The 14907-nt window shown below is 40.1% G+C and overlaps 1 long non-coding RNA gene and 11 other non-coding genes across 12 annotated transcripts in view; all 12 read right to left on the bottom strand.

Annotated features, from left to right (window-relative positions):
* LOC111483800 overlaps nt 1-14907 on the bottom strand; it is a 371642-nt gene that overhangs the window by 77168 nt on the left and 279567 nt on the right. The window lies entirely within an intron of this gene.
* Nucleotides 150-233, bottom strand: TRNAL-CAA. The gene has a single exon. It is a non-coding gene; the product is annotated as a tRNA-Leu (tRNA).
* On the bottom strand, nt 1190-1273 carry TRNAL-CAA. Its single transcript has one exon. It is a non-coding gene; the product is annotated as a tRNA-Leu (tRNA).
* On the bottom strand, nt 2299-2382 carry TRNAL-CAA. The gene has a single exon. It is a non-coding gene; the product is annotated as a tRNA-Leu (tRNA).
* TRNAL-CAA lies at nt 3194-3277 on the bottom strand. Its single transcript has one exon. It is a non-coding gene; the product is annotated as a tRNA-Leu (tRNA).
* On the bottom strand, nt 4216-4299 carry TRNAL-CAA. The gene has a single exon. It is a non-coding gene; the product is annotated as a tRNA-Leu (tRNA).
* TRNAL-CAA lies at nt 5848-5931 on the bottom strand. Its single transcript has one exon. It is a non-coding gene; the product is annotated as a tRNA-Leu (tRNA).
* TRNAL-CAA lies at nt 6888-6971 on the bottom strand. The gene has a single exon. It is a non-coding gene; the product is annotated as a tRNA-Leu (tRNA).
* TRNAL-CAA lies at nt 7855-7938 on the bottom strand. Its single transcript has one exon. It is a non-coding gene; the product is annotated as a tRNA-Leu (tRNA).
* TRNAL-CAA lies at nt 8822-8905 on the bottom strand. Its single transcript has one exon. It is a non-coding gene; the product is annotated as a tRNA-Leu (tRNA).
* Nucleotides 9621-9704, bottom strand: TRNAL-CAA. Its single transcript has one exon. It is a non-coding gene; the product is annotated as a tRNA-Leu (tRNA).
* Nucleotides 10208-10291, bottom strand: TRNAL-CAA. The gene has a single exon. It is a non-coding gene; the product is annotated as a tRNA-Leu (tRNA).

Genomic DNA, 14907 nt, shown 5'->3' with positions numbered 1-14907 from the left:
ATGTAAGATAACTAAACTCGTACTAACCGATATTCTCAAAAATCATAATATCCAAGCTACTTTCGTCCCAAAACCCATCAATATCACGCTCACAAAAATAGTTGATTGTATCCACTTTGGCTCGCATGTTGCCTATCAATAACAATTGATGTTAGAAGTGGGATTTGAACCCACGCCCTCTTACGAGGACCAAAACTTGAGTCTGGCGCCTTAGACCACTCGACCATCCTAACTTCTAATGATGTATTATTGGATTGGTTTAAGAGGGGAGTTTAGCATTCCGTATATGAGTGTGAAAATGTCTCCATAGTAGACGCGTTTTAAAACTGTGAGGCTGACAACGATACGTCACAGATTAGAATAGATTAATATCTACTAACTGTTTGAGAGACGAAAGAAACAATCCTAACAAGCGGCGAAAACCTCTCTCTAATAGGCATTTAAAACTGTGAGGCTGACGACAATACCAAATGGGATAAAATGGACAATGTCTTCTAGCAATGCGCTAGGACTTTTACGAATGATAGCCGAGCTAGTCACCGACGATGCGCAATTGAGGACGCTTGGCCCTCAAAAGGGGTGGATTGTGAGATCCCATGTCGATTGGAGAGGTGAAGAAACATTTCTTACAAGGGTTTGAAAACGTCTCCTTACATGATGCAGTTTAAAACCATGAGGGTGTCTGCGATACGTAAAGAACAATAGCAGATAATATCAACTAATGGTGGTCTTGGGTAATAACAAATGAGTGGTTGGAATTGCTCAGTTGGTTAGAGCGTGTGGCCCTTAATTATAAGGCTTGAGGTTCACAAATGAGTTGTTGGAATGGCTCAGTTGGTTAGAGCGTGTGGCCCTTAATTATAAGGCTTGAGGTTCAAGCTCTCTTTCTTGCAATGCAAATGAAGCATACCATTATTATAATGGGTTTTGGTGCTTCGTCTAGTAAATATTTTCAATCAACTTCGGTTTGTGACGTGGCATGTAAGATAACTAAACTCGTACTTACAGATATTCTCAAAAATCGTGTTTGGACAATTTTTAAAAGCATTATAGCGTGGCATGGAGTCAACTTGTCTATATCTAATATCCAAGCTACTTTCGACCCAAAACGCATATCAATATCACGCTCACACAACAATAGTTGATTGTATCCAGTTTGGCTTTCATGTTGCCTCTCAATAACAATTGATGTTAGAAGTGGGATTTGAACCCACGCCCTCTTACGAGGACCAGAACTTGAGTCTGGCGCCTTAGACCACTCGGCCATCCAAACTTCTAATGATGTATTATTGGATTGGTTTGAGAGGGGAGTTTAGCATTCCGTATATGAGTGTGAAAATGTCTCCATATTAGACGCGTTTTAAAACTGTGAGGCTGACAACGATACGTCACAGATTAGATTAGATAATATCTACTAACTGTTTGAGAGACGAACGAAACAATCCTAACAAGCGGCGAAAACCTCTCTCTAATAGGCATTTAAAACTGTGAGGCTGACGACAATACCTAATGGGATAAAATGGACAATGTCTTCTAGCAATGCGCTAGGACTTTTACGAATGATAGCCGAGCTAGTCACCGGCGATGCGCAACTGAGGACGCTTAGCCCTCAAAATGGGTGGATTGTGAGATTCCATGTCGGTTGGAGAGGTGAAGAAACATTTCTTACAAGGGTTTGAAAACCTCTCCTTACATGATGCAGTTTAAAACCATGAGGCTGACTGCGATACGTAAAGAACAATAGTAGATAATATCAACTAATTGTGGTCTTGGGTAATAACAAATGAGTGGTTAGAATGGCTCAGTTGGTTAGAGCGTGTGGCCCTTAATTATAAGGCTTGAGGTTCACAAATGAGTGGTTGGAATGGCTCAGTTGGTTAGAGCGTGTGGCCCTTAATTATAAGGCTTGAGGTTCACAAATGAGTGGTTGGAATGGCTCAGTTGGTTAGAGCGTGTGGCCCTTAATGATAAGGCTTGAGGTTCAAGCTCTCTTTCTTGCAATGCAAATGAAGCATACCATTATTATAATGGGTTTTGGTGCTTCGTCTAGTAAAATTTTTCAATCAACTTCGGGTTGTGACGTGGCATGTAAGATAACTAAACTCGTACTTACAACAGATACTCTCAAAAATCATGTTTTGACAATTTTTAAAAGCATTATAGCGTGGCATGGAGTCAACTGACTATATCTAATATCCAAGCTACTTTCGACCCAAAACGCATATCAATATCACGCTCACACAACAATAGTTGATTGTATCCACTTTGGCTCGCATGTTGCCTCTCAATAACATTTGATGTTAGAAGTGGGATTTGAACCCACGCCCTCTTACGAGGACCAGAACTTGAGTCTGGCGCCTTAGACCACTCGGCCATCCTAACTGCTAATGATGTATTCTTGGATTGGTTCGAGAGGGGAGTTTAGCATTCCGTATATGAGGGTGAAAATGTCTCCATAGTAGACGCATTTTAAAACTGTGAGGCTGACAACGATACGTCACAGATTAGAATAGATAATATCTACTAACTGTTTGAGAGACGAACGAAACAATCCTAACAAGCGGCGAAAACCTCTCTCTAATAGGCACATTTAATACTGTGAGGCTGACGACAATACATAATGGGATAAAATGGACAATGTCGGCTAGCAATGCGCTAGGACTTTTATGAGTGATATCCGAGCTAGTCACCGACGATGCGCGAGTGAGTACGCTTGGCCCTCAAAAGGGGTGGATTGTGAGATCCCATGTCGATTGGAGAGGTGAAGAAACATTTCTTACAAGGGTTTGAAAACCTCTCCTTACATGATGCAGTTTAAAACCATGAGGGTGACTGCGAACGTAAAGCAAATAATATCAACTAATGGTGGTCTTGGGTAATAACAAATGAGTGGTTGGAATGGCCCTTAATTATAAGGCTTGATGTTCAAGCTCTCTTTCTTGCAATGCAAATGAAGCATACCATTATTATAATGGGTTTTGGTGCTTCGCTCTAGTAAATATTTTCAATCAACTTCGGTTTGTGACTAAATTCGTACTTACAGATGTTTTTGAAAAACAATGTTTAAAAGAATTATAGCTGGCACGGAGTCAACTAACTATATCTAATATCCAAGCTACTTCGACCCAAAACCAATCAACAATAGTTGATTGTATCAACTTTGGCTTGCATGTTGCCTCACAATAACAATTGATGTTAGAGGTGGGATTTCAACCCACGCCCTCTTACGAGGACCAGAACTTGAGTCTGGCGCCTTAGACCACTCGGCCATCCTAACTTCTAATGATGTATTCTTGGATTGGTTTGAGAGGGGAGTTTAGCATTTCGTATATGAGTGTGAAAATGTCTCCACAGTAGACGCGTTTTAAAACTGTGAGGCTGACAACGATACGTCACAAATTAGAATAGATAATATCTACTAACTGTTTGAGAGACAAACGAAACAATCCTAACAAGCGGCGAAAACCTCTCTCTAATAGGCATTTAAAACTGTGAGGCTGACGACAATACCTAATGGGATAAAATGGACAATGTCTTCTAGCAATGCGCTAGGACTTTTACGAATGATAGCCGAGCTAGTCACCGGCGATGCGCAACTGAGGACGCTTGGCCCTCAAAAGGGGTGGATTGTGAGATCCCATGTCGATTGGAGAGGTGAAGAAACATTTCTTACAAGGGTTTGAAAACCTCTCCTTACATGATGCAGTTTAAAATCATGAGGGTGACTGCGAAACGTAAAGAACAACAGCAGATAATATCAACTAATGGTGGTCTTGGGTAATAACAAATGAGTGGTTGAAATGGCTCAGTTGGTTAGAGCGTGTGGCCCTTAATTATAAGGCTTGAGGTTGGCCCTTAATTATAAGGCTTGAGGTTCAAGCTCTCTTTCTTGCAATGCAAATGAAGCATACCATTATTATAATGGGTTTTGGTGCTTCGCTCCAGTAAATATTTTCAATCAACTTCGGTTTGTGACGTGGCATGTAAGATAACTAAATTCGGTTTGTGACGTGGCATGTAAGATAACTAAACTCGTACTTAAACTTACACAGAGATTCTCAAAAATCATGTTTTGACAATTTTTAAAAGCATTATAGCGTGGCATGGAGTCAACCAACTATATCTAATATCCAAGCTACTTCGACCCAAAACCAATCAACAATATAGTTGATTGTATCCACTTTGGCTTTCATGTTGCCTCACAATAACAATTGATGTTAGAAGTGGGATTTGAACCCACGCCCTCTTACGAGGACTAGAACTTGAGTCTGGCGCCTTAGACCACTCGGCCATCCTAACTTCTAATGATGTATTATTGGATTGGTTTGAGAGGGGAGTTTAGGATTCCGTATATGAGTGTGAAAATGTCTCCATATTAGACGCGTTTTAAAACTGTGAGGCTGACAATGATACGTCACAGATTAGAATAGATAATATCTACTAACTGTTTGAGAGACGAACGAAACAATCCTAACAAGCGGCGAAAACCTCTCTCTAATAGGCATTTAAAACTGTGAGGCTGACGACAATACCTAATGGGATAAAATGGACAATGTCTTCTAGCAATGCGCTAGGACTTTTACGAATGATAGCCGAGCTAGTCACCGGCGATGCGCAACTGAGGACGCTTGGCCCTCAAAAGGGGTGGATTGTGAGATCCCATGTCGATTGGAGAGGTGAAGAAACATTTCTTACAAGGGTTTGAAAACCTCTCCTTACATGATGCAGTTTAAAACCATGAGGGTGACTGCGATACGTAAAGAACAATAGCAGATAATAACAAATGAGTGGTTGGAATGGCTCAGTTGGTTAGAGCGTGTGGCCCTTAATTATAAGGCTTGAGGTTCAAGCTTTCTTTCTTGCAATGCAAATGAAGCATACCATTATTATAATCGGTTTTGGTGCTTCGCTCCAGTAAATATTTTCAATCAACTTCGAAAAATCATGTTTTGACAATTTTTAAAAGCATTAACCCATCAACAATAGTTGATTGTATCCACTTTGGCTCACATTTTGCCTCACAATCACAATTGATGTTAGAAGTGGGATTTGAACCCACGCCCTCTTACGAGGACCAAAACTTGAGTCTGGCGCCTTAGACCACTCAACCATCATAACTGCTAATGATGTATTCTTGGATTGGTTCGAGAGGGTAGTTTAGCATTCCGTATATGAGGGTGAAAATGTCTCCATAGTAGACGCATTTTAAAACTGTGAGGCTGACAACGATACGTCACAGATTAGAATAGATAATATCTACTAACTGTTTGATCGACGAACGAAACAATCCTAACAAGCGGCGAAAACCTCTCTCTAATAGGCGCATTTAAAACTGTGAGGCTGACGACAATACATAATGGGATAAAATGGACAATGTCGGCTAGCAATGCGCTAGGACTTTTATGAGTGATATCCGAGCTAGTCACCGACGATGCGCGAGTGAGTACGCTTGGCCCTCAAAAGGGGTGGATTGTGAGATCTCATGTCGATTGGAGAGGTGAAGAAACATTTTTTACCAGGGTTTGAAAACCTCTCCTTACATGATGCAGTTTAAAACCATGCGGGTGACTGCGATACGTAAAGAACAACAGCAGATAATATCAACTAATGGTGGTCTTGGGTAATAAAACATGAGTGGTTGGAATGGCTCAGTTGGTTAGAGCGTGTGGCCCTTAATTATAAGGCTTTGTGACGTGACATGTAAGATAACTAAACTCGTACTAACCGATATTCTCAAAAATCATAATATCCAAGCTACTTTCGTCCCAAAACCCATCAATATCACGCTCACAAAAATAGTTGATTGTATCCACTTTGGCTCGCATGTTGCCTATCAATAACAATTGATGTTAGAAGTGGGATTTGAACCCACGCCCTCTTACGAGGACCAAAACTTGAGTCTGGCGCCTTAGACCACTCGACCATCCTAACTTCTAATGATGTATTATTGGATTGGTTTAAGAGGGGAGTTTAGCATTCCGTATATGAGTGTGAAAATGTCTCCATAGTAGACGCGTTTTAAAACTGTGAGGCTGACAACGATACGTCACAGATTAGAATAGATTAATATCTACTAACTGTTTGAGAGACGAAAGAAACAATCCTAACAAGCGGCGAAAACCTCTCTCTAATAGGCATTTAAAACTGTGAGGCTGACGACAATACCAAATGGGATAAAATGGACAATGTCTTCTAGCAATGCGCTAGGACTTTTACGAATGATAGCCGAGCTAGTCACCGACGATGCGCAATTGAGGACGCTTGGCCCTCAAAAGGGGTGGATTGTGAGATCCCATGTCGATTGGAGAGGTGAAGAAACATTTCTTACAAGGGTTTGAAAACGTCTCCTTACATGATGCAGTTTAAAACCATGAGGGTGTCTGCGATACGTAAAGAACAATAGCAGATAATATCAACTAATGGTGGTCTTGGGTAATAACAAATGAGTGGTTGGAATTGCTCAGTTGGTTAGAGCGTGTGGCCCTTAATTATAAGGCTTGAGGTTCACAAATGAGTTGTTGGAATGGCTCAGTTGGTTAGAGCGTGTGGCCCTTAATTATAAGGCTTGAGGTTCAAGCTCTCTTTCTTGCAATGCAAATGAAGCATACCATTATTATAATGGGTTTTGGTGCTTCGTCTAGTAAATATTTTCAATCAACTTCGGTTTGTGACGTGGCATGTAAGATAACTAAACTCGTACTTACAGATATTCTCAAAAATCGTGTTTGGACAATTTTTAAAAGCATTATAGCGTGGCATGGAGTCAACTTGTCTATATCTAATATCCAAGCTACTTTCGACCCAAAACGCATATCAATATCACGCTCACACAACAATAGTTGATTGTATCCAGTTTGGCTTTCATGTTGCCTCTCAATAACAATTGATGTTAGAAGTGGGATTTGAACCCACGCCCTCTTACGAGGACCAGAACTTGAGTCTGGCGCCTTAGACCACTCGGCCATCCAAACTTCTAATGATGTATTATTGGATTGGTTTGAGAGGGGAGTTTAGCATTCCGTATATGAGTGTGAAAATGTCTCCATATTAGACGCGTTTTAAAACTGTGAGGCTGACAACGATACGTCACAGATTAGATTAGATAATATCTACTAACTGTTTGAGAGACGAACGAAACAATCCTAACAAGCGGCGAAAACCTCTCTCTAATAGGCATTTAAAACTGTGAGGCTGACGACAATACCTAATGGGATAAAATGGACAATGTCTTCTAGCAATGCGCTAGGACTTTTACGAATGATAGCCGAGCTAGTCACCGGCGATGCGCAACTGAGGACGCTTGGCCCTCAAAAGGGGTGGATTGTGAGATCCCATGTCGATTGGAGAGGTGAAGAAACATTTCTTACAAGGGTTTGAAAACCTCTCCTTACATGATGCAGTTTAAAACCATGAGGGTGACTGCGATACGTAAAGAACAATAGCAGATAATATCAACTAATGGTGGTCTTGGGTAATAACAAATGAGTGGTTGGAATGGCTCAGTTGGTTAGAGCGTGTGGCCCTTAATTATAAGGCTTGAGGTTCAAGCTCTCTTTCTTGCAATGCAAATGAAGCATACCATTATTATAATGGGTTTTGGTGCTTCGCTCCAGTAAATATTTTCAATCAACTTCGGTTTGTGACGTGACATGTAAGATAACTAAACTCGTACTTACATATATTCTCAAAAATCATGTTTTGACAATTTTTAAAAGCATTATAGCGTGGCATGGAGTCAACTAACTATATCTAATATCCAAGCTACTTTCGACCCAAAACCCATCAATATCACGCTCACAACAATAGTTGATAGTATCCACTTTGGCTCGCATGTTGCCTCTCAATAACAATTGATGTTAGAAGTGGGATTTGAACCCACGCCCTCTTACGAGGACCAGAACTTGAGTCTGGCGCCTTAGACCACTCGGCCATCCTAACTTCTAATGATGTATTCTTGGATTGGTTTGAGAGGAGAGTTTAGCATTCCGTATATGAGTGTGAAAATGTCTCCATAGTAGACGCGTTTTAAAACTGTGAGGCTGACAACGATACGTCACAGATTAGAATAGATAATATCTACTAACTGTTTGAGAGACGAACGAAACAATCCTAACAAGCGGCGAAAACCTCTCTCTAATAGGCATTTAAAACTGTGAGGCTGACGACAATACCTAATGGGATAAAATGGACAATGTCTGCTAGCAATGCGCTAGGACTTTTACGAATGATAGCCGAGCTAGTCACCGGCGATGCGCAACTGAGGACGCTTGGCCCTCAAAAGGGGTGGATTGTGAGATCCCATGTCGATTAGAGAGGTGAAGAAACATTTCTTACAAGGGTTTGAAAACCTCTCCTTACATGATGCAGTTTAAAACCATGAGGGTGACTGCGATACGTAAAGAACAACAGCAGATAATATCAACTAATGGTGGTCTTGGGTAATAACAAATGAGTGGTTGGAATGGCTCAGTTGGTTAGAGCGTGTGGCCCTTAATTATAAGGCTTGAGGTTCAAGCTCTCTTTCTTGCAATGCAAATGAAGCATACCATTATTATAATGGGTTTTGGTGCTTCGCTCCAGTAAATATTTTCAATCAACTTCGGTTTGTGACGTGGCATGTAAGATAACTAAACTCGTACTTACAGATATTCTCAAAAATCATGTTTTGACAATTTTTAAAAGCATTATAGCGTGGCATGGAGTCAACTAACTATATCTAATATCCAAGCTACTTTCGACCCAAAACCCATCAATATCACGCTCACAACAATAGTTGATAGTATCCACTTTGGCTCGCATGTTGCCTCTCAATAACAATTGATGTTAGAAGTGGGATTTGAACCCATGCCCTCTTACGAGGACCAAAACTTGAGTCTGGCGCCTTAGACCACTCAGCCATCCTAACTTCTAATGATGTATTCTTGGATTGGTTTGAGAGGAGAGTTTAGCATTCCGTATATGAGTGTGAAAATGTCTCCATATTAGACGCGTTTTAAAACTGTGAGGCTGACAATGATACGTCACAGATTAGAATAGATAATATCTACTAACTGTTTGAGAGACGAACGAAACAATCCTAACAAGCGGCGAAAACCTCTCTCTAATAGGCATTTAAAACTGTGAGGCTGACGACAATACCTAATGGGATAAAATGGACAATGTCTTCTAGCAATGCGCTAGGACTTTTACGAATGATAGCCGAGCTAGTCACCGGCGATGCGCAACTGAGGACGCTTGGCCCTCAAAAGGGGTGGATTGTGAGATCCCATGTCGATTGGAGAGGTGAAGAAACATTTCTTACAAGGGTTTGAAAACCTCTCCTTACATGATGCAGTTTAAAACCATGAGGGTGACTGCGATACGTAAAGATGGTGGTCTTGGGTAATAACAAATGAGTGGTTGGAATGGCTCAGTTGGTTAGAGCGTGTAAGATAACTAAACTCGTACTTACAGATGTTCTAAAAAACAATGTTTAAAAGTATTATAGCGTGGCAGGGAGTCAACTAACTATATCTAATATCCAAGCTACTTTCTCGACCCAAAACCCATCATATCACTCTCAACAACAATTGTTGATTGTATCCACTTTGGCTCGCATTTTGCTTCACAATAAAAATTGATGTTAGAAGTGGGATTTGAACCCACGCCCTTTTACGAGGACCAGAACTTGAGTCTGGCGCCTTAGACCTCTCGGCCATTCTAACTGCTAATGATGTATTCTTGGATTGGTTTGAGAGGGGAGTTTAGCATTCCGTATATGAGTGTGAAAATGTCTCCATAGTAGAAGCGTTTTAAAACTGTGAGGCTGACAACAATACGTCACAGATTAGAATAGATAATATCTACTAACTGTTTGAGAGACGAACGAAACAATCCTAACAAGTGGAAAAAACCTCTCTAAAACTGTGAGGCTGACGACAATACTTAATGGGATGAAGTGGACAATGTCTTCTAGGAATGCGTTAGGACTTTTATCAATGATATCCGAGCTAGTCACCGGCGATGCGTGAGTGAGAACGCTTGGCCCTCAAAAGGGGTGGATTGTGAGATCCCATGTCGATAGAGGGTGACTGCGATACGTAAAGAACAATAGCAGATAATATCAACTAATGGTGGTCTTGGATAATATCACGCTCACTCACACTCACACAACAATTAGTTGATTGTATCCACTTTGGCTCGCATGTTGCCTCACAATAACAATTGATGTTAGAAGTGGGATTTGAATCCACGCCCTCTTACGAGGACCAGAACTTGAGTCTGGCACCTTAGACCACTCAACCATCCTAACTTCTAATGTTGTATTCTTGGATTGGTTTGAGAGGGGAGTTTAGCATTCCGTATATGAGTGTGAAAATGTCTCCATAGTAGACGCGCTTTAAAACTGTGAGGCTGACAACGATACGTCACAGATTAGAATAGATAATATCTACTAACTGTTTGAGAGACGAACGAAACAATCCTAACAAGCGGCGAAAACCTCTCTCTAATAGGCGCGTTTTAAAACTGTGAGGCTGACGACAATATCTAATGGGATAAAATGGACAATGTCGGCTAACAATGCACTAGGACTTTTACGAATGATATCCGAGCTAGTCACCAGCGATGCGCGAGTGAGGACATTTGGCCCTCTAAAGGGGTGGATTGTGAGATCCCATGTCGATTGGTGAGGTGAAGAAACATTTCTTACAAGGGTTTGAAAACTTCTCCTTACAAGATGCAGTTTAAAACCATGAGGGTGACTGCGATACGTAAAGAACAATAGCAGATAATATCAACTAATGGTGGTCTTGGGTAATAACAAATGAGTGGCTGGAATGGCTCAGTTCTTTGTGCGTGTGGCTCTTAACCACAAGGTTAGAGGTTCAAGCTCTCCTTTTCTAGTGTGATGTGAATGAAGCATACCATTATTATAATGGATGGGTGTTGGTGCTTCTCTCTAGTATATATATTTTCAATCAACTTCGGTTTGTGATGTGTAAGATAACTAACTCGTACTTACAAATATTCTCAAAAGTCATGTTTTGATGACACTTTTAAAAAACACTAGCGTGTGGCGTGAGTCAACTAGTATCAATGCTGCTTTTGACCAAAGCCAACCACAGCCAGTAATAGATTCTATCCACTTTGACCAAATCCACTTTGGCTCGTATTTTTCCTCACAATAACATGAGATATCAAAAGTGGTATTTGAACCCACGCCGCCCCCCTTACGAGGACCAAAACTTGAGTCTAGCAACTTAGACCACTCGACCATCCTAACTACTAATGATGTATTGTCGGATTGATTTGAGAGGGGAGTTTAGAATTCCGTATATGAGTGTGTAAATGTCTCCATAGAAGACGCAGCTGTGAGACTAATGATAATATCTACTAACTGTTTGAGAGACGAACGAAACAATCCTAACAAGTGGCAAAAACCTCTTCTTAGATGAATGGTGATCATGGATTGTAACAATCCAGTGGCTGGAATGTTTTGACACGAAACAACGGTAGTAGTAGATTTTATCCAGTTTGGCTCGCATTTTTCCTCACAATAACATGAGAGGTTAGAAGTGGTATTTGAACCCACACCCTCCTACGAGGACTCGAACTTGAGCCTGGCGCCTTAGACCACTCGCCCATCCTAACTACTAATGATTGGTTGGAGTAGCTCATTTTGTTAGAGTGTGTGGCTGTTAACCACAAGGTCGGAGGTTCAAGCCCTCCTTCTAGTGATGTGAATGAAGCATACCTTATTTATTATATTAGGTGTTGGTGCTTCTCTCTAGTATATATTTTCAATCAACTCCGGTTTATGACGTGGCGTGTAAGAGAACTAACTCGAACTTACAAATATCCACCTTGGTAGGAAGTCCTTATCATTTTTTATAAATAATGATGCTTTCGTCCCAAAGCCCACAACGGTAGTAGATTTTATCCACTTTGGCTCGCGTTTTATCCACACTGACATCGTGTTTTTTTTAGTGTGTTTTTATGTGCTCAATTGTGAGGGCGAGATTGTAAGGGAGTAATACATTGATTCAAGAGTGTTGAGTGTTAAACACGAGTGAACACACTTGAGGGAGTGCTTGTGAGGTCTTTTTTTTTTTTCAACTTTCTTTTGTAGCATGGAAAATCCAGACGACAATCTTAACATTGCTGATGCATGATTGAGAGAAGCACAACAACGAACCATGGAAAGACTAATTCGAGGAATAGAAGAGTTGACCAATTGAATAGGCAGATTGAAGATTCAAAATCAAGCTCGAGAGAGGATTCCATTGCCTGCCCAATCTACGGATCAATATGAGGAAGACAATTCTGATCAACACGAGGATAATCCACATGCGGTTGGTCGTGGCTTGATGCGAGGGATAGGCCGTGGAAGAAGGTATCATAATTTACCACAACAAGTTCTTTATGATGATAGAATTGATCGTAACGTGGGGAACAAGAAATTAAAACTCCCAAGTTTTATGGCAAAACCGATTCAGAGGAGTACCTTGAATGGGAGAAAACGGTGTAGTTGGTGTTCAACTGTCATAATTTTAGTGATGAAAAGAAGGTACTGTTATGCATTGCTCAATTCAAATAATATGCTCATATTTGGTAGGATAAATTGATGTCAAGTAGGAGAAGAAATCTTGAAGCAACCAATTGATTCATGGTACAAGTTCAAAGAGTCCATGCGGAAGCATTTTGTTACACATTATTTTTAACGAGACATGGCGCAAAAGCTTCAAGCATTGAAACAAGGACGCAAATCTATGGAGGATTATTACACGGAGATGGATACATTGATGGATCGACTTGATCTCGATGAGGACATGGAGACTCTCATGGCGCGGTTTCTTAATGGGTTAAACATAGAGATTGCAGACAAGACTTATTTACAGACTTATTCTAATATTGAGGAGTTGTTGCACACTGTAATTAAGATCGAGAGGTAAATCCAACGAAGGTCTCAATGGTATTTTTCTTAAACTTATTCCAATTCTACTTCTACATGAAAAAAGGATAGTAAGAACATTGATTATAAGTATAGAAATCAAGAGATTAATGAGAAGCCTCAAGCTAAATTTGAGAAAGGTGAGAGTTCTAGAACAGGGAAAGAAAAAGTAGAAAAGTCTAATGTTCGAAATAGGGATTTGAAGTGTTGGAGATGTCAAGGGGTAGACACTATAGTAGAGATTGCCCAAATACAAGAATTATGACCATCAAGGAGGGAGAAATTGTTAGAGATGACGAGGCACATGAGACATAAATGAGGAAAATGATGAGAGTGAGGAGTTTAGTGAAGAGGACCCTACACATATATCTATGGTTACTCGATGAGCTCTAAACACCCACATTAAGGAGGACGGCTTAGACCAACGAGAGAACTTATTTCAAACTCGGTGTCTTGTTCAATCAGTACCTTGTAGTGTTGTCATTGATAGCGGTAGTTGCACCAATGTTGTGAGTTCCATTCTAGTCAAAGGATTTAATTTAAAGACACAACCACATTCAAGACCCTACAAGCTTCAATGGTTGAGTGATCGTGGGGAAGTACAGGTAACTCAACAAGCTCTTGTTTCTTTTACTATTGGAAAATATGTTGATGATGTTTTATGTGATGTTGTATCCATGCATGTTGGAGATTTACTACTGGGGAGGGCTTGGCAATTTGATCATCGGGTAATGTATGATGGGTATGCAAATCGATACTCTTTTACTCACAGTGGTAGAAAAACTACTTTTGTTCCATTGTCTCCAAAAGATGTACTTCTTGATCATTGCAAACTTGAAAAGAAAAGGCAAGAGGCTGATGCAAAAGCAGATATTGAAAAAGAATCAAGTGAAAAAAAGAGCTTGAGTGAAAAGCAAGAGTAGCACCCAGCCTAGAGAAACAAAAAGAGAGAAAAGTCAAATCTGTAAGCTTGTATGTTAGATCAAGTGAGGCTAGGAATGTTTTGCTCTCTAACCAGACTATTCTTGTACTTATGTGTAAGGGGTCTTGTTACTTTACTAACACGCTGAATCCTTCTTTGCCTAGTGATTTGGTTGTGCTTTTGCAAGAGTTTGAAGATTTCTTTTCCGAGGAGATGCCTAGTAGTTTTCCACCACTTAGAGGGATTGAACACAAGATTGACTTCATTCCTGGCGCGCCCATTCCAAATCGACCAACAGAACTAATCCAAAGGAAGCCAAAGAGATACAAAGGCAAGTAAGTGAACTCCTTGCTAAAGGGTATGTACGTGAATGTTTGAGTTCTTGTTCTGTTCCAGTTATTCTTGCACCTAAGAAAGATGGTTCTTGGCGTATGTGTGTTGATTTTAGGGCTATAAGCAAGATAACTATAAAGTATAGGTATCCAATTTCTAGATTAGATGATATGCTTGATGAGTTGCATGGATGTCGTCTTTTTACTAAGATTAATTTAAAATTGAGTTATCATCAAATTCGCATGCATATTGGGGATGAGTGGAAAACAGCTTTTAAAACAAAGTATGCTTTTTATGAATGGTTGGTTATGCCTTTTAGATTAACTAATGCACCACGTACCTTCATGAGACTAATGAACCATGTCTAACGAGAATACTGAGGTAAGTTTGTAGTTGTTTACTTTGATGACATCCTTGTTTACTCTAAATTTTTAGATGATCACATTACTCATGTACGCAATGTTTTGACTACTTTAAGAAACGAATGTTTGTATGTAAATTTAAATAAATGTAGCTTTTGCATGGAAAAAGTTAACTTTCTTGGGTTTGTAGTTTCATCTAATGGTGTTGGTGTTGAGGTTGATGAGGAAAAAGTGAAGGCTATAAAAGATTGACCTATACCTCAAATTGTAAGTGAGGTAAGTATTTTTCATAGTCTTGCAAGTTTCTACCGTAGGTTCATTAAGAATTTTAGTACAATTGCTTCATCCTTGAATGAACT

This window comes from Cucurbita maxima, unplaced genomic scaffold, assembly GCF_002738345.1.
Source record: "Cucurbita maxima cultivar Rimu unplaced genomic scaffold, Cmax_1.0 Cma_Scf00009, whole genome shotgun sequence".
NCBI lineage: Eukaryota > Viridiplantae > Streptophyta > Magnoliopsida > Cucurbitales > Cucurbitaceae > Cucurbita > Cucurbita maxima.
The sequence above is the reverse complement of the archived record's forward strand: the minus strand, read 5'-3'. Positions and strand labels throughout refer to the sequence as shown.